The 20,970-nt window shown below is 42.7% G+C and overlaps 1 protein-coding gene across 1 annotated transcript in view; it reads left to right on the forward strand.

Annotated features, from left to right (window-relative positions):
* The window catches only part of LOC101322511 (pseudouridine-5'-phosphatase), a 450,455-nt gene that overhangs the window by 71,544 nt on the left and 357,941 nt on the right, over nucleotides 1–20,970 (forward strand). The window lies entirely within an intron of this gene.

Consider the following 20,970-nt stretch of genomic DNA (forward strand, 5'->3'; position numbering starts at 1 on the left):
AGTGGCATTTACATATTAAAAAAAAATTTTATTGAAATGTAGTTGATTTACAATGTTGCATTGGTTTCAGATGTACAGCAAAGTGATTTGATTATATATATATATTCCTTTTCAGATTCTTTTCCATTATAGGTCATTACAGATTATTGAGTATAGTTCCCTGTGCTGTACAGTAGGTCCTTGTTGGTTATCTATTTTATATATAGTAGGCATTTACATATTTTAGGTGGACCATGCTGTCTTTGCGTACAGCAAAGAAAGGCTCTCAGTGAAATGGTCACGTACGTGATTTGGTATCTCATTCTTCCAAAATATTTGTGTTGCTGTTTTCTAATCATTAAGCCATTTTGCATGAATAAGACAAACAGGTTTAATGCCTCTTAATGATGTAGATCAGGGTCAGTTTTTCTCTAGGGTGAATGTGGTCTTAAATGTGGTGGTGGTGTTTTTGTGGTTTTAGCCAAACACTTTGTACTTTTTTGTATAAAAGAGGAATACGGATGTGTGGTCAAAGCCCACATATTCTTTCTTATTTTTCTACGTGAGTCTGATGGAAGCAGTTGAAGCAATACAACATTTCAGTGGTGTTTTTCCACGGAATAATCCATCAATTTCATAGAGGTATAATAATGAAAAGTTAGACCAGAATGACTGCTGCCAAGAAAGCTTAAAGAGTAGTTGTCTTACTTTCTTAGCTCATTTAAAGTGTGTTCCATTAGGACCCTCAGGGATTAATAGAAGTTACACCGTTTTGTGCCCTAAGTTGCACCTGTTGGCTCATATGTTACCTGTCCTTCAGAAGGATTTTCGGTACTGATGACAGCCACCGAGAGATGACACGGTCATTCTCTTCTTCATCCCACTTAAATGAAACATGTGAACACTTTTAAGAACGTACTACTTACTACTTATTAGAGTTTTTCCACCTAATAAGTCTTCAGTTAGAGCTCAGTGATTTATAGAAAAGAGAAAAGGTCTGGAAGACACCCACATAACACTTAAGACAATTGACTTACTAAGAAATAGGAATTACTTCTGCTCTGCCATGGTAGTCAGTGTTTAGAAACCTCAGTGCACATACCTTTGAATATCATCGACAGTTTGATGCTGAATTCGGCATGCTTTGAATGCTGTTTCCACATTTTAAAAACAAATTTGCACACGATAGCAAGTTCTATAACAAAGAATAATGAGTTTTTGCCTATTGGTGTTAATTCCTCTGCTTAACATCGTGTACTGCCTACGCTCTACTATTCCACAGGATAAAGCTGAAACTTCCCTGGCCTTATAGAAAGGCTTTCTGACCTAAGTCTAGCACCAACAGTCTTTAGAATTATTTCTATTATTCTTATTATTATCATCACCATCATCATCTTCTGTAAAGGGAAAATGAGAATTAAAGAGCAAGGGGTTTCAAATTAGGCCAACTTCAGTTCAGATCGAAGCCCTGCTACTGACTAGTGGTGTCACTTTATTTTGCCCCTTTCCACCTCAGATGCCTTAGCTGTGAAATGAGGTTACTGAATACTTTGCAGTGTTGGTGTAAAGAGTTGATTGAGGTCACACATGGGATGAGAATCCTTAGCACATCATGAAAGATTTATAAAACGGCAGCTACAGTTACTCCTATGTCAGAGTCCATGTGGCATTCTCCACTAGTTTTTGTTGGTTGGAGATACTTGGTTTACCAAGGGTATTTGTTGTCTGAGCAGCTCACGCTGAAAGCAGATTTTCAGGATGCCTCAAAATGTTCTGGTTTCTCGTGATTCTCTTTAACAGATCGTATCTTGTACAGTGGAGTACTTGCTTTCTGTCACCTTCGTTAGTCATTGGATATTTCTCTTGCTTGTAACTAGCTTCATCAGAAAAACTGTCATCCGGATTGAACTAATTCAGGATTGTTATTTCCTTACTATATGCCAGGCTCCATAGTCGTAGAAAACTGAATAGGAACACATCTCAGGGTGTTTATCTTGTTGCACTTCAGTCATAAAAATATTTGAGTTGCTTCCAGATCTTTTTTCAGTACCAGGTTAGCATCAAGCCTGTTTGACAAGGGGCAGGACAGGCCCCCGCACCGTGGTGGGTGCCTGTCACAGAGCTGCTTAGAGACTCTGAAGCTGCCCGCTTGGTGTTAAGGCATGGTATTACAGTGTTGCTTTTGTTGACTGCAAATGCCAATGCTTCCCAAGTTCCACATGGCTTTCTACAACACTGTATATGAAAATGAGTATTTTTACATTAAAATGTTTTCAAGTTTTACCAATATGTTAACCATGTGTTTCTCTAGGGGATGAAAATTACTGTACAAAGAAGTATTTAAGAATCGTAATAGTTTCTCATCTCTCTTTTTTTAAATTGAAGTATAGTTGATTTACAGTGATGTGTTAGTTTCAGGTGTACAGCAAAGGGATTCAGTTATATGTATATAGGTACTTTTTGCAGATTCTTTTCCCTTATAGGTTGTTACAAAATATTGAGTATAGCTCCCTGTGCTAGACAGTAGGTCCTTGTTGGTTATCTATTTTATATATGGTAGTGTGTATATGTTAATTCCAGACTCCTAATTTTATCCCTCCCACTGCCTTTCCCCTTTGGTAACCATAAGTTTGTTTTCTGTGTCTGTGAGTATATTTGTTTTGTAAATAAGTTCATTTGTACAATATCATTTTTTTAGATTCCACACATAAGTGATATCATACTGTATTTGTCTTTCTCTGTCTGACTTACTTTACTTAGTATGATAATCTCTAGGTTCATCCGTGTTGCTGCAAATGACGTCATTTTACATCTCTTTTAATAAACATGAGACCTTGGGAAACATGCCGTAGTATACATTTGCTTATTGAAAACCTCGTCAGAGGGATGGGTATTCATATATTGTGCAGAGTCACTTAAAATGCTATGTTTTCAAAATCCACTTTAGGAAAGAATTGGCATACATTCCATATTCAAGGTCTTAATCAGATGAGGATAGATATTTATTATAAAGAATACCTATTTCTCTGTAAGCCAAGTCAGTGCTCTAATTGGTGGTAAAATCGGCATTCTGTTTAAAAGTCAGGAACCAAAAGGATTCCTACTATCAATAAGCTTTCATATCATCCTAGAAATTCTAGTCAATGATTAATGCCATTTAATGTTTACATATGAGTCTCATGATGTCAAACTCTCTCAACTGTTTCTCTGAACATGTCTATTTCACCACTCTTTTTAAGGATGTCTTCACTGGATCCTGAATTCTGGTTTGAGATTAATTTTGTTTCACCCTTTAAAGATATGATTTCCTTGTTACCTGAGTTTCATAGCTTTGACTAAACAACCAGCTATTGTTCCTACTCTTGAAGGTGATCTGTCTCTTTTCTCTAGCTGCTGTTAAGGGTTTGTCCTTGGTCTTTGGTCTTCTGAGGAATGGCTTCCTTTGTTTTGATCTTGTTTGGACTTTGTATCTCTCCCTGAGTCTGTGCTTTATGTTTCCCTGAACTCCTCGGCTATTATCTCTTCCCATATTCCCAGGCTCACCTCTTTGGGTCCTCTCCATCTAATCCAACAAAAAGGAGAAGGCTTAGCAGTCCCTGTAATCAGTGAGTCATACCCAGGCGGGAGCTGCACCACCAGAAGCGAGGGCTCAGGACCTGGGGAGCTTGCGTTGTCGTCAGGACAGGCGAGAAGCCAGTGCTGGCTGGGCCACAGGAATGACTTGGAGGCAGGGTACATGCACCTATAAAGGATTAAGATTTCTCCGTTAGACTGGAAGCTAGGCACATTGATATCATCCACGGGGAGATCGACCCCCTGGAATCAAGTACACTAGAAGTCACAAATCCCCAGAACCACGGGACCTAAGAAGCAGGGGATCAGATCACAAAACAGAAGCAATAGTGTAACAATTTCAATAAAGACTTTAACAATGTTACACATCAAAAAAATCTTTAAAAATAAAATATTGATAGCATTCGCCTGCATAGCAGTAAGTGATGTTGGTGAGAAGGATCAACAGAAGAGGCAAAGTAAAAGAGAAGGAGTTCAAATCACTTCATGGTTTATAGTCTATTTCTGGTGATAGTTTGTCAAGATAAGCCAAAGCTCGGCTTCGAGGAAAATGCATAGCTTTAGGAGAATCTGGGTCCTAACACAAGAAGGTGTCCAATGAAAACAGGTCACAGGGAAGTGATTGGAACATCATAAAAGTTGAAAGTCCACCTTCACATGCTGCCAAGAGACCAAGGACGATCGGGGCAGAGAAGTGGACATAAGGTCTAGTTACCTGAGGTTGGACAGGATCAGTTCTGGGGACCAAGGACAGACTGGAGAAGGTGAATGTGAAGGGCTTGGCACCATGAGTGGAGAAGATTCCCGAGAAGTTTTACTGATCAGGAGAGCAAAGACAGGGTGGTCTCTCCAGGGCAAAAAGGATCCAGGAGGGAGTCTCTTGTCTTTGTTGGAGTTTTCTGTGGACTGAACAATTCAAAATGGTTAGAAAGAGAAGGACATGCTTCAGAACTCCAGATGGTAGAGTTCTGTGAAGTAATTTTATCTTGATCCTAAAGGGAACGAGGAATCCTGGTTGGTGGACAGAGTTGAAATTTCTCTTTCAAAACTTGAGACCCCAGAGAGAAGGGGAAGGACAGAACAGGCTGAGTCCGGCCGGCTGGAGGGCAAGCACAGAGGAAAGAATTCATGAAGTGTTTTGGCATTTACCCCGAAAGTGTATTTAATCCTGTGAATCCAGCACAGCCAAGTAGCTAAAGGTCTCTCGGACCTCCGTCCTCCCTAGCTCTCCACATCGTGCTCATCCAAACAGACGTCTTTTTACAGCCGAGGAAGCAGCCACGTGCGTATATGCTTTAAGCCCCCGACAAATACTTCTGACCCCAAATCTCACTCACTGCACTGAACCCGGCTCATTCCTGCCCTGTCTCTCTGCACAGAACTCCATGGTGATGTTGCCACATATGTCCATGAATCCCCCTTGTGAAAACGCAAATGCCCTGGGGAACGCGACTTCCGCTCCTAACCTCTTTAACCAGAGCACTTCCTGCTCATTTTTAGCTGAGAACCGCTCATCAGCGGGAATCACTTGTCGATGCAAGGAAAGAAAAGGCGGGTTAATGACAGTGAAGGCTTTTGAATAGGAGGCACGGCAGCAGAGGAAGGAGGTCTGAGTGGGGACTTCGTGGGACCTTGGAGAGGTTGGCGGCTGACCGTGGGCATTCATGGCCTCCCCGAGTGCCAGCTCCTTTTATTTAGTTATCGGGTGCTGGAAGCGAGCCGCCGCCACCGTGGGCAGCACAAAGGCAGCAAGATCAGGTTGTAAAATGAGGTGCCCTGGGCTCTCCAGGAGAGTGCAGGGAAGCACATCACCCTCATCTTTTTTTTTAACCCTTTTGTGGGGATCCTTCTCCATGGCAGCGTGTTCTTCTCTGTCCACCCCTACAGTAGCAGCATTCAGCTGGCTCTTCTCAGCGGTGGGCGAAGGTTGGGCTGGGGCATCCTGCCCTAAGCCACCTCCTAGGGCATGCTCCAAGCTCCAGGATGGCACAGATGCTCATGTCTGGGGTCTGAAGATGAGGATGACGCCATGCTGGACCACTTTTCCTGGGGCAGTAGAGATGGGGCTGGTTCTGCAGCCCTACTTCATAAAAGACTCTGTCTCCAGACTGATGTCTTCGGTGGGAATGCAACCCAGAGGGCGGACAGTTCAGTGTCCTGAGATTTCCTCCGTGCTGAGTGCTCGGGCTTTTTTGGATAAAATATTAAAATGGTAGATGTCTGTGTGATGTTCTTTGCTGTGTCTCACCCGCTCTCCTTACCTTGAGGTTCGGAGTGGGTGAGCGCACAGAAAGAAATTGACATATACCTTTCAGGATTGGAATGTCTAGTCTTCCAAATCATAATCCAAATTGGATGGTGGCTTGCAGAAACTTTAGAAAACAAACATCATTCTGCACCATTTTCTCCACTTACCAGACTCAGAGTTTTCCCAGGAGAATGCCAATATTATACCCCCAATGTATACACTTACCCACAACAGCACTCGTAAACTGTTTGAACTCACCACTGGAGAGTCGTTTCCAAACTAACATTGTTACACACTATTTTAAGAAAGTTCCAAAATAAACTTAGAAGTATCAGATTAATTCTCAAATAAGCCGTGGTGACGGCTGACTCAAATATGCCATCCTTAAAAAAAATGTCTGTTGTGAAATATTCAAAAGAAACCTTTCTGCATTAAGAAAGGAAGGGCAGTCAGGGGAGAAAGCAATATCCATCCTTAGGGGGTATGTGGAGCTCAGAGTTAAACATAGGGTTTATTTCTCCCTTAAGTGTATGACTTTTTCCCCTAAAGTTGCCCTGTTTTAGTTCACTACAAATCCATGATAATATGAAGTTACTAAATGATATCTATTAATTTCCACCCAACCATAGTGGTATGAATTTTGAGATTTATACTGGTGTATTTTTCAGTGTTGAATGTTTTCCCTACCCACTGAGCGAGAGTAACCCTCTCTCCTTCTAAACCTTTTATTTTGTTGAAATAAGTCACAGCTACTACAAGCAAGAGGCATCAAAACCATCTCTCTTTAACCTCTTTTCAGAAATCTACACACTTTGCCTCGTTTTAACTGTGTTTAAAAGGTGATCTTAAACCCTGGAAATGAAAAGAAGGGTCTGCGTGTGGCACTCTTGGGGGCTCTGAGGATGATTTATACAACAAATCGGAACCTTTTCCTGTTGCCAACTTAAGTCACACGCCCCAGATGATCCTTCCCTGCTGTTCATGTAAATACCTGCTGTGCTAATCTGGGCCTACAGACTTTTGCGCAAGAGCATGTTGAGCTCAGACAGAGAAGATGCCTTCTGCGGAGGAAATTGGAAGGAAAAGGAGAAAATAGAAATGATCGTAGGAACAGGAATAACTATTTTACATACATCTACATACCGAGATCGATCGATCGATCGATCGATCTGTCATCTACCTATGTTTCCATCATCTACCTAATCTTTCTGTCTATCTTTCCTTTGGTACATTTCAATCAAAATAGTTTAGAGAAAATTGAATGTGGGTATCTACCTATGCAACCTAATTGTTTTGAATTAAAGAAAAAAATTACTATGGCTACATACCATTCCTCTGATAGAATTTAAATTCTCCATAAGGAATTAAATTCTCCATTCATCCTCATTTAGTAAGTAGTATTTTTACACAGACTGTCCACATATAGCATTGAAAAGTACCATTGTATCCTCATAGAATGTTCTGTGTGTGAGAGACAGAGACAGGCAGACCTGTGCAGAAGAGATGTGACAGTTTGAATATATGTATGTTAGACATTCAAGTCCCCCCCTCCCTTATGGTATCAGATTCACTGGGGAGAAAAATAAGAGGTGGCTCTAAAGGAAGGAATTACTCTTTCAATTTCAAATGGTTGCACAAACATATTTCCATCCCATTTCTTCTATGGAACCAACCCAACACAACCAAGAGAATAAGAAACAAAAAAAATGTTATCTTTGATGAAACTAGGCATCTCCGGGATCACAGTACATGCAGAAAGATGGCCAAATGCATGAGAATTGGATGAAGGTGATGGGGACACCAAGACAAGCTGTCTTTTTCTGCGTGACTCGGGCAGAAACGGCAGAACTCAAGAGTTACCCAAAGTGGGCAACGCACATTAAGAGGAAAAGCAATGACCCCTTGCTTAGAAGAGTAGGGTCAAGGTGCGCGGGCCGGTTTTGGAAGCCTCCCTACATCATGCTTCCATCCTGGCATAGGATGGGGGCGGAGAAAGAATTAGTAAGAAAAAAGCCAACAGGCCACCTTTGCTCGAAGCAGACCATGGGTTTGGCGAAGTGGAGAAGTCACGAGGTCACCTAGCCGAGCAACTCCTCACCCTTACCTGGTGAAGATAGAAAGGTCAAGGTGAGATAAGCACTGTGACACGTTCTGCGCAATGCACAGCCTCAGGCTGAGCCCAGACAGCTTGCTGTCAGCACTCCCCCACTGGCCCGGTGCAGTTAGGAAAACCCCTGGAGCCACAGCCGGAAACTCAAGCGGCCCATCACCCTACCTAGCTCACCCTTCTGCCCATTCCCTCAGATTTTGCTCAATCTAGTTCCTGGTCCTCATAGATGTCTCCTTCAAACATGAGAAATAATACGATTTTAAAAGCTGGTGGCTGGCCAGAGGCCTTTGAAGAGATGCTGCAAGGAAAAAACAAAGAACAGGACATGATGGATGGAGGCACATACCACAGCCACAAAGCCCGTGAACAAAGAGACATCCGAGAAGTCAGCAGTTAAGGCAAATAGTGTTCCTCTGAGATGAGAGTTTAAAGAAGAGATACAAGGGTTGAAGGAGGAGCTGATAATACATTAGATGGGAGTGAGAAGTAGGCGGGCAGCCTCGGAAAGAAACGAGAGTGAAAAGTGAGTAGGAGAGGCAGAGAGAAGAGATGGACCACCTTTAAACCGGTGCCCGGCCAACATTAACAACGATCGAACAGGAACAAAATAGTCAAAGGTGCATTCACGGTGAACGTTCTGAAATACAGGGAAATTTGAACCTGGAGACAGAAATAGCCCAGTGAAACCGAAGGCACTGTTTACATAGATTAATTCACAAAGAAATAGTCTAGCAAATTACTGCAATTTTAAGTTACGGAAAAAATTCTACAGATATTCAGAAAAAAAATAAAATCTGGGAAGCTAAGATTTCTCCATGTCAGACAGGAAATGCTTGAAGAACGTGGAACAATATATAAAAGGACCTGAAGGAAAGACTGTATGTCCCAGAATGCAACCAAAACTGTCCATACCTTTTAAAAGATACAAGTAGATATGTCCAAACAGACACCACTGCAGGGAATATAGGTTCATGAAGAAAACAAACAGAAAGAGGTTGAATTCTTACCAACCAAGAGAAGCCGTGTCTGAGAGATTCATTGTAAACTTAAAAGATGTGTTTAAGTGTAAAACTAAGGTGAAACCTGTGGAAATCAGGGTCACAGAGAAGAAAATAAATGCTATCAACCATGACAATGTAGAGATGATGACGTAACTAATAAAAACATCATCCGAGGAAATGCAGTGGAACGTGGAAGTGCGAGGAAGAGCATGCTGATTTTTCTCATGTTTAATTCCAGGCGTTCAATAGACACCGTTTTTAAATTCATAACAAGTAAAAGAGCGACAAATACATTTAAGTGGGGGCAGGTAACCACCAGAAGAACTAAAAGTAGACTCACATTCTTTCATTTTAAGGAAAACCCAGTAATTCAAACGATATCCCATGCTTGTTCATCTCATAAAATAACTGCATAAACGGCTGATGACAACAGTCAACCTAATTTTTTGCAGACTATGTGTATTACTTCAAAATAAGAATAATTTTTATCCATTCTTGACCAAATATATATCCTGTAGAACGTTTCGGTAGACCGTATTTCAGTACACTAAAAATCACCAGTGTTACTTAGGCAACTCCTGTACGAAGGGTGGACATTCAGGAATTCTCAGTAACAGCTCAGAAAAGGTCCCTGAGTCAGGAACCTACCTTCTTCTTGGTCCAAGGCACGAACAGGGAGCATTAAGCAGCTCCGTAGGATATAAGCCAAAGTCCCATAAGGAAGAGGCAGGGTGCGATGGCGAGGTGTGTGCAAACCCCAAAGGAAGTGCAGGGCCTTCTGCAGAACAGGGTGGGGTCAGAGGGATGAACTTGGGTGGGCGTGGAAGGCTCCTTGAAGAAGCAGGATCTGAGCGGGGTCTCCGGAGACACGGGGCATGGAGAGGCAGTGAGGACAGGTCACGTGCTGCCGGAGCCGGGGTGAAGGGCAACACGCAGGTGGGAAGGGACAGGACCGTGTCAGAGCCCGTAAGGGCGGTCGTCTGTGAGAACAGGGCACTGAGGAAGCGTGAGAATGGACGAGCTGGCTGCGGCCAGTCGTCATGGCACAGAGCTCAGCTCTTACGTGCCAGGTGAGGAAGAACCTGGGAATGTGTTTTCAGCGGCTGGTGGATAAGTTCCAATTATTAGGAAGATTGACCTGCTTGTAGGATGCTGGTCACCCAATAATTTTGGCACCATTCTCCATCTGACCACTTGAACCTCATTTTAAAGTTCTGGTCAAGTGACATAATTGCCCTTGGACAGACCCGGGGGTGTCTGGGGCAGGATGCCCAGTGTCATTTGTGAGAGTGGGAATAGGGCACTTCCAAGCATTAGCTCAGTGCAGCCCGCTGAGGATGCAGGGGCACAGGCTGCTGAGCACGAAAGCCAAAAATGGGAGAGGATTTTTTAAAAATTAATAGACTTTTTTGGAGAGTTTTAGGTTTATAGAAGACTTGAGTGAAAGTCCAGAAAGTTCCCAGATGTCCCCCTCCCAGTTTTCCCTGTCATTAACATCTGGCTTTAGTGTGGTGTGTTTGTTACAATTGGTGAACCAATATCATTACCTTATAATTCACTAAAGCCCCCAGTTTACATCAGGGCTCACTCTTGGTGTGGTATGTTCTGTGGGTTTGGGCAAACGTACAGTGGCATGTGTCCATCATTACAGTATCGACAGAATCGCTTCACTGCCGTAAAAGTCCTCTGTGCTCTGCCTACTCACTCCTCCTCCCCATTTAACCCCTGGCAATCACTGATTTTTGTTTTACTCTTTCCATAGTTTTGGCTTTTCTAGAAGGTCATCTAGTTGAATCATACCGTGTGGTGCCTTTCCACACCGGCTTCTTTCACTCAGCCATATGCATTTTAAGGTTCTAAGGATTTTTAAAACAAAATAAATATTAGGTTTAAACCGAGAACAATTCAGGAATCCTATGTGTCTTCCCTAACTTTAAAATGGACTCACTTGATTCTTCTAACATTTAACATTAAAGCACTAGTTCTTTAACCGGTATGCACGAATGTGGTTATACTTGACATTTCATGCCAGCCTCGTTTCACACATGCATTATTTGCATTTTTATGCATTCATTCCACACTTAATGTATTCATAAAGCCCTTGCTTGAAAGGAGCTTACAATTATTTTTATTACAAATGTCATTACAAACAGGAGCTTACAACTGTTTTTATTACAAATGTCATTACAAACAGTTGCTCATATACGTGTAAGTTTTTATCGAAAGAAGTGAAGAAATTTGCACACCGGTGAACTCTGAACAGAATCCAAAAACTAGGATGTCTTGGGAGGCTTTGTGCGTTTTATGGGCGTTCGTGTTTAAAGAGGTTTTTGTTCTCAGTATATTTAATCATAACATTTCTCAGAGTGGTTTTTCAACTGTGAGTTCACCTTGTCCTAAGGAAGTTCACCTCCCTTATTTCAGACTTTCAAAGTAACGTGCCAAGCACGAAATTGCTGTTGTCTCTCAGTTGGACATACTTGCCCCCATAAACATAACCTACTTGAATCCATCAAGAGAGCACCGTATTTTAACATCTAGTAGCTTCCTAATCAGAGAAAGGATAAATTTACTCCCTAACAAAAGTAAAACCCTGTCTCTGGTAATAGAGAATTAGCCCTGCTGATGTAAAAAATGAACATCCCAGCTGGACATTACACGTTTTCATGAGCAGCAGAGTGCCAACCCATCGGACAGGAGCTGTTTCATTTTGTGTTTCACAGCCTGGGTCCAGAAATGTGATTTTGAAGATTAAAAAAAGGGGGTGAGGACATGGCCAGTGCTGTAATTTTTACAATTCCGCATGTATGTATGTCTGTGTATATTTGCATAAATTGAAACTATCTATGAGAAGTACCCCCATGACCCTACAACAGTAATTAGACCCCAAATCTCTAAGAGATGTATGTCTTCACATTATGGGCTAGAAGTGACTCTCTCTCTCTTTTCTGTACATTACATCCCCATGACTTATTTATTGTATAACTAAGAGTTAGTACAAAAGGTACCAAAGGTGGCGATGACGTTCTCTGTCTCTCTCTTTTTCCTGTGCATTACGTGCCTATGACTTACTTATTTTAAAGCTAGAAGTTTGTACAGAAGGTAGCAAAGGTAGAAATGACATTCTCTTCTCTTTTGGATACCTCTCCTCTAAACAGTTGCATGACTCTGACCTCTTTGGGTTACCATGGAGAAAAAACCTCCAAATAGAACCTTGAATTTTTTGTGCAGAAAATGAATGGGACGTTGACACCGACCACACTAGGAAGTGAGCGTCCACCACCCGCATCACCCTGTGCTCAGTGAGAGGCATTGACAGATTCAGCTCCCCACCCTCGTAGGGTGTACCTGGGGGGCACCCTCTAGCCTGGGAGGATCCCACTACTTACATCGTGTCTTGTCTATTCGTCATTGTTCAGGTGTCCCCTTGCCTCAAAACAAACCATGGAACCACCACGAGAAGTATGTTGACACAGACTGAACTTTGTACTCTCCCTGCACAGTCTGTACATTGAAGACTTAACCCCCAGAACCTCAGAATATGACTGTGTTTGGAGATGGGGTCTTTAAAGAAGGGATGAAGCTAAAATGAGGTCATCAGAGTGGGCCCTAATCCCACAGGACTGGTGTCCTTATAAGAAGAGGAGATTAGGGCGCAGACACACACAGAGGGACGACCCTGTGAGGAGACACAGGGAGAAGACAGCCGTCTACACGCCAAGGTTAGAAGCCTCAGGAGAAACCAGCCCTGCTGATACCTTGGTCTCAGACTTCCAGCCTCCAGGACTGGAGACAGTAAATATCTATTATTTAACCCCCCAAGTCTGTGCTACTTTGTTACAGCAGCCAGAGCAAACTAATACAATGCTTGTGGGTCTTCCCAGCCTGGCAGGTGTGCGAATTTCAAGTGTCCCTTCTTTCTCATTTCCTTTTGTGGCTGACAGCAGCTGCATGACTATGACTGTAGAGCTAAGACCAGTAACCACCCTGTTGCTGTCTTCCTCTGGTGAAGCTTATTTCTCTAGTTCCACTCTCCCTGTCCGCCTGGCCTGACCCAGCTCTCTCCCCTTCCTTCTTTGCAAAGATCAGCTGCTCCAGCCTCCTCTGTCCTGATGTGGCTGTCTTACCCCTTAGAAAAGTTGAGACCTCATTCCAGCCTGTAGGACTCACATGTCTGTAGGATCTTGTGATTAGTCAGAATAATTTGATGAAAGGGCAAGAAAGCCAGATCTTTCTGTTACAGTTACGTGGGGTACCTTGCCAGTCATTTGAATCTTCTTGTCTCTGTTGAGGTGTCTTTGCTCAGTTATTCATGTTTATGGATTTCACCTTGGATAAGAAGGGAGCTATATATTTTCCTCCTTCGGAAGATACTCATTCTCTCACTTTGCAAATGAAGTGTGAAAAAGTTCTCTTAGCACAGGTTCAAAGAAATCAGTGAAAATATTAGATGACACCTACATGCACGGGTTCTTCAGCAAAGGTTTACTTATTCACTTGATGGCAGGCAGCCTTTGAAAGGACGTCTGAAACTGCCTTTGTAAGGTATTGGCCCCTGGCCACTGCTGTATCCCAGGGAAGCAAGCTCAGGTGGGGGACCTGCTGGGAACTGGGGAGAGGGCAGCAGCGCTGGCGTGGGAGGATGAGGTGAAGCCAGTCTGCTGGGAATGGTTCTGGCATGAGAAGCTGGGCATCCTAACACAGCATGTCACGCTCGCGCATAGTTTTGGGCAACGTGGATATCTGAGGGAAGGCACCAAGGGGTTTCCAGAAAACCAGGAGAAACATGAAATCAGTCTCCAGCTGGTGAGCATTGGCAGGGTAATCAGGTTTCTTGCGGAAAGGCTGGAAAGATTTAGGTATCTGCATCCCAGTTGTGTAGATAGAGTTACGGGTCAGAGCTCAATCCTGGAGGAGACTCTCTGGTTTCCAAGTCAGATAGATTAGAGTTTCCCAAGCTCGGCATGACTGATATCTGGACCAGATTATCCCTTGTTGTGGGAGACCATCTGTGCACTGTAGGGTACTGAGCAGCCTCCCTGGCCTCCGCCCACTAGATGCCACGTGCACCCACCCCTAATTGTGGCGACCAAAGGTGTCTCTAGACATTGCCAAATGTCCCCTGGGCTGGGAGGTGGGGTGCACATCACTTGTGTTAGAAAAACACTGGCGGAGACTGAAGGAGTGGGTGCCGTGCAGAATCTTAGTACAGTGGACAAGTCCAAGTAAGGTGAACTGAGTTTGTGCTGTGCCCAATTTCCAAAATGTAATTATGGGGCTGGATATCTGACACATTGTGTAAGAAGGGTTTGGAACCAAGATTCGGGGGAAGAAATGAATGATCAGGACCTCAGGAGAGTAAGCAAGGTTGTTGTGAGTCTGTGGGCCTCAGATGATGAGTCTGTTTTCCAACAGGACTTACCACGTTTTCTGTAAACAGGGGACACTATACCTGCTGGGTTTTTCCCCCTTTATATGCTGCCGTGATGGATATAGGGACTTCGACGGCCTGGGCAGGCTGGTGGTGCTGTTGGAAGGTCTAGGTGGACAGAACAAATACACATTTATAGTTTTGAGAGCTTACATAATACAGACCTCCCAATCCAATGTAAGAATAGACGGTGTCTGTTGTCTACGACCCTGAGGATTTATGTGGGAGGCTGACACGCTAATTCAGAACCTCAACAGAAATCACCATTCAGAGAGGGGTTTCTGATCTCCCTTCCCTTTCACATTTAAGTAGATGGCATGGCCCCCATCGTGAGGACTGATACCTGATGATGTAAAACAATTAAGCGAAAGCATCTATTTGCTTACCTGAGAAATCTGAAGTTTTTATAGCGAAAAGTGCTAAATCAATTTTCAAAGTTGACATAGTATATTTATCACTTTACACCTAATGATGCATTGACTTAAGTGCTGTGCACTGGAGAATTAGCACAGATTAGATTACCTTTTTAAATAAAGGGAAGGCTGAAATGACAAGCTTGTCTCCCCTGGGGTTCAAAGATGCAGGTTTCTCTTGAAATAGGGCGTTTGAAACTTGGGAGACCTCTGAAAGCTCAAGGTTCGTCCCAACTGCAAGATACCCCATTTGCCAAGCAGTTAAGGATCAGAAAAGTCAGGACCAGATGGATGAAGTGAAGTGTCCAAGGCTTCCCAGCGGGGAGTTTTCATTAACGTCCGCACGATGGTAACCCTTTGCCACCTTCCACGGTCGCTTTTTGTGCATCTGAATTTTATGACGTCACGCTCAGCATTTTGGAGTATCTTTACAGTCACGGAAGATTGCGTGAAAAATGTAGAGAGAAGCCTTGCTTAGAGACGGCTTCACATGGAAGTGGAATTTTGGAAAATGAAAGTTCCAGTGAGTGGCAGAAATGTATAGAGCGGACTGAGAGAAGGCTAACACCTAGCAGGGTGCACACAGCAGAGAGCACGTGGGCCCTGAACACACCCCAGAGAAGAGGGGGAGCTCTCGTGGGCTGACCGTGGCTGCCAAGACAAACACAGAAAGAAAAACAACCATAACAGTCAGCTGGGCACTGGGGAAGATTGCCCTCCTCCCCCAGGGAGGCAATGAAGAAATCATGCCAGTGGTTACCACCCTAGGATACAAACCAGAATCACACAGCCATGAAGGGGAGCCCTCCATAACTGAGCAGATTTACTCCTGTTCCATTCAGTCACCTCTGAAGGCAGTGCTCAGACACAGGTGTGACCCTGGTAGTAAAGAACTATCATGCAGTCACGTGAGTCACAGTAGAACAGAATATTGTCATTGTTTAACAACGCACACACAGCTAGAGCAGGCTAGGTTACGTCACAGTACTAAGCCACAATGTAAGATTGTTTAGAAACAGTTGAAAACCAATCAACATAATTTACAATATTGTCAGACTACATACACACACAATGACCATCTCAATAAATGTACAAAGTGATTTTAAAAAAAATCCAACGTCCAGTGTGGATGAAAACCCTGCAGCTAACTAGGAGTAGAAAGGAACTACCTCAATCTAATAAAGGATGTGCACTGAAAACCTAAAGCTGACATCATTGTTAATGGTGAAACTGAACAAGTTCAGGAACAAAATGAATATGTCTACTCTCACCACTTCCGTTCAACATTGTACTAAAGATTTGAACCAGTGCCATAAGAAAAGAAGACAAAAGGCACCCAGATTAGGAAGAAGTGAAACCATCTTTAAGCATAGACACATGATCAAAACTCCAGTGCGATATACAAAATAGCTGCGAGAACTATTTGTTGAGTTTAGCAGAGTTCATTATCCAAAAAAGTTAACTGCTATCTCTATGTATTAGCAATGAACAATCAAAAATGTGTATAAAAATCAATACCATTTACAGTAGCATCAAAAATATGACATATTCGGGGCTTCCCTGGTGGCACAGTGGTTGAGTCCACCTGCCGATGCAGGGGACACGGGTTCATGCCCCGGTCTGGGAATATCCCACATGCCGCGGAGCGGCTAGGCCCGTGAACCATGGCCGCTGAGCCTGCACGTCCGGAGCCTGTGCTCCACAACCGGAAAGGCCACAACACTGAGAGGCCCACGTACCACAAAAAAAAAAAAAAAAAAGACATATTCAAAATAAACAAATGGGACCTAATCAAACTTAGAAGCTCTTTCACAGCAAAGGAAACTATAAACAAACAAACAAACAAAAAACATGAAAAGACAGCCTATGGAATGGGAGAAAATATTTGCAAATGATACAACAGACAAGGGCTTAATCTCCAAAATACACAAACAGCTCATACGACTCAACAACAACAACAAGAAAAAACAAGAACCCACTCGAAAAGTGGGCAGAAGACCTTAATAGACATGTCTCCAAACAAGACATACACATGGCCAGTAGGCACATGAAAAGATGCTCAACATCACTAATCATTAGAGAAATGCAAATCAAAACTACAATGAGGTACCACTGGTCAGAATGGCCATCATCAAAAAATCTACAAACAATTAATGCTGGAGAGGTTGTGGAGAAAAGGGAACACTCCTGCACTGTTGGTGGGAATATAAGTAGGTGCAGCCACTGTGGAAAACAGTATGGAGGTTCCTCAGAAAACTAAAAATAGAGCTACCATATGAACCAGCAATCCCATTCCTGGGAATATACCGAGACAAAACTCTAATTAGAAAAGATACATGCACCCCTGTGTTCACAGCAGCACTGTTCACAATAGCCAAAACATGGAAACAGCTTAAATGTCCACTGACAGAGGAATGGATAAAGAAGATGTGGTACATATACGCAATGGAATACTATTCAGCCATAAAAAAGAACAAAATATGCAGCAACATGGATGCAACTTGAGAAGATCATACTAAGTGAAGTAAGTCAGAAAGGGAAAGACAAACACCATATGATATTACTTATATGTGGAATCTAAAATATGGCACAAATGAACCTATCTACAAAACAGAAACAGACTCAGAGACATAGAGAACAAACTTGTGGTTGCCAAGGGGCAGGGGGAGGGAGAGGGATGGAGTGGGAGTTTGGGGTTGGTAGATGCAAACTATTACATTTAGAATGGATAAAAGACAAGGTCCTAATGTAGAGCACAGGGAACTCTATTCAATATCCACTGATAAAGCATAATGGAAAAGAATATATAAAAAAGAACGTCTATATGTGTATAACTGAGTCACTTTGCGGTGCAGCAGAGATTGGCACACTTTGTAAATCAACTAGTCTTCAGTAAAAGATGTATCACATATTCAGGGATAAATCTGAGAAAAAATGTGCAAAACCAGTAAACCAAAAACTAAAACAAAACACAAAAAACAACAAACAAACTAAAAAACATTCTTGAGAGAAATAAAAGAACGAAATCAATGGAGAGCTATGCATTGCTCATAGGTTGGAAGACTCAATATAGTTAACATGTCAGCCGTCCCCGAGTTGATCTATAGATTCAACACAATCCCATTCAAATCCTAAAAGCCTTCTTCTTTAAAATTTTCCAGCTGATTCTGAACTCACGGTGAAATTCAAAACACTCAGAATAGCCAAACTGCTTTGAAAAAAGGAACAAAGTTGGAGGACCGACACTACCTGATTTCAAGATGTGTTACAAAGCTGCAGTAATCAAGAGAGTGTGATATCGGCATTAAGATAGTTAATCAGTAGATTGGAATAGACCCACATATGTGTGGATAACTGACTTTGGCAAAGATACAAAGACAGTTCAGTAACAAAACGGTAGTCTCTTCAACCAATGATACTGGAACAACTGGATATTCATATTAAAAAAATGAACTTTGATCCATGCCTACGAACAATACATACAAATAAGCATACATGCTGATATTAAGTCAAAGTGGATCAGAGACTTATATATACACTTAAAACCACAACACTTTGGGAAGGAAATAGAGAGTTAAATCTTTGAGATTTAAAAGCACATCTAATCTCTGCATCAGTTCTGGGTCAGCTTCAATTGATTTTTTTTTTCAGTCATGCATTATTTTTTCTTGCTTCTTCGCATGCCAGGAAATTTTCGATCGGATGCTAGACATTCTGTTTTTATGTGTTTAGATACTAGATATCTTTGCATTCCTGTAAATATTCTTGAGGTAATACTGTTTTCCGTTAGGTTACTTGGAAACAGTTCGCCACTTTGGGGTCTTACTTTTATGACTTGACAGGAAGGTTCAGAGCAATGCTCAGTCTAGGGTTAATTATTCCCCGTTACTAAGGCAAGACCTTTCTGAATACTCAGTGCCCCACGCGTCACAGTCTGGCTGGTGGAAACAGGCGCTCTTGCCAGCCCTGGGTGAGCACTGCACACTGATCCCTCTAATTATTTCAGGTGATTCTTTCCTTGGCCTCATGGAGTTTCCTCACCCTCGCGTGCTGGTCCTCAGGCAGGCCCTGGGAAGGTCTCTGGGACGCTCCCTCTCTGCACAGATTTCCCCTGTCTGGTACTCTCTTCCACTGACTCCAGTCACATTGGTCTCCCCGGAGTTTCAGTCGATCTCTTGCACTCTGAGAGGCTCTGCCTCAGTTCCCCATCTCTGCACTGCCTCCTGGAAACTCTCCAGAGTCTTCGGCAGTCACAGCATTCATCTTGTTTCCTGTCTCTCAGGGTTCTTCATTGTCAGATGTCCTGGTTCACCCTGAAAATCACCATTTCCAATATTTTGTTTGTTTTAATGGTTTTTTCAGGTGGGAGAGTTAATCCAGTCCCTGTTATTCCTTCTTGGCCAGAAGTGGAAGTCTTTCCATTACTCCTGTCTGATCCCCATGGTATACAATAGTATACCATGAATATATTCATTGCGAAGAGGAAGCACCAAAATAACAGACATCTCAGTCTCCTCAGAAGTATTAAGGAAAGCTCTGAAACAACCATGTCCTGTGTCACCTTTGCCCTCAGAACTCCTCTAGTTATGGATCTAACATTTGTAGATTTTGGACCATGCCCTTGCAAGTATGATTAACCACAGATGGATGACGTAACAGGGGAGATTTCTCCTTTATCACAGCAGAAGGAAGGGAGAAGAATGCACTAAAGTTGATGAGATGATGTCTACAGTCCAGTTTGTTAACTGTGGCTGAAGTGTTTGGAATGATGAGGATAAACTGAGGATGCTGACATCATCTTCTGAGGATGCTGACAATGACAGGAGAGACAATGATTTTGCAGGTGAATGATAAAGCCACCTGCAAAGAATGCTTCAGTCTTTAATTCTGTAATTAATTTTGCATAAAATCAGCAATATTATATTGTCTTGAAAATTAGGCAGTAGCCCATCCTTCACTTGCTTCTATGAGTTTTCAGCAAGTAGCAAAAAACGAGGCATTACAGGCATTTTGCGCATGTGATGCTCCAGCAAAGGTCTCCAAAATTATACCCAGCCATTGCTGGTTCCGCCCTCAAAGCCAATCTGCACATCTGCATCTATAGCTGTGATTTTGACAATATGAGTATAAAATTTGCTTTCCACAGTAATAAATCATGGAGACATGATTAAACAGATACCTGTGGGGTTGTGTATAATTTTAAGCAAATTTGCAACCCCAAACTGTTTACCTTAGACATTCCGAACATCAAGGGTTAAGCAGTGGTTCATGACAGGTTATGCAGAACACATCTTCCCTGGCCCTGTTAAGTAACTGGGATGGCAAGTTGATCAAACAGAAAGAGGCAGAGGGGGTTTAAAGGCATTTGTGTGGGGACTCTATTTGTTTTTGGTCTCCGAGGGTCTTTGATCTGGAGCACAAGCCCTTCCATCTACTTATTTCTAGGTTGCTAAGGAATTAGATCCCAATCCAGGTGGCCCATTGGGTTAACTTTTCTCCTTTATGAGTTTACACCAATAATAGCAAAATTAACATTCCCATACATTTGCTGTTGAAATAAAAGGTAGTGCACCACCTTTATAACAGAAGGATGCTTATTTGAGCAGAATACCACCTGCAGCTAGAAAAGACGAAAATATTGGCCTTTTTGATGGACCTGGAGAAAAAAAGTATTAAATTATTTCTCAGACTTCTCTGGATGTCGGCGTTGGTTTCTGTTTGAATGTGATGCTGAGCTGAGATACGAAATAAAGGCTGCACATCTTCACTTAGATTAGCCTACGAGTTCATCAGCGTTCTCCATAAATGTGCCAGTCAGCTGACACACACTGAGTCTGCGTTCAATGAAAGCCTTGGGGTCTTTCTCTGCAGAACGGCAGTGATTTGTCATCGTAAGCCCTTCGCTGTGCTCAGCGCCCCACCTTCCTCCCTCGGTCTCCCACGTGAGACAGTTTGATTGACCACGTCCCCCGTTACCACTGAGACCAAAAGGTGAAGAACATCTCCTGTGGTTTCAGCACCACGGTGGCGATCGGCAAGGCGCATTTAAATGTGACAGCGTGACCATAACACACACACACACACACACACACACACACACACACACACACACACACACACACACACACACACACACACACACACACACACGGTACTACCTTTACGAGGGCTTAAGACAACACGTTCATCTCCCCACCAGTTTTCACATTAAACTG

Source organism: Tursiops truncatus, chromosome X (genome assembly GCF_011762595.2).
Source record: "Tursiops truncatus isolate mTurTru1 chromosome X, mTurTru1.mat.Y, whole genome shotgun sequence".
Classification (NCBI taxonomy): Eukaryota; Metazoa; Chordata; class Mammalia; order Artiodactyla; family Delphinidae; genus Tursiops; species Tursiops truncatus.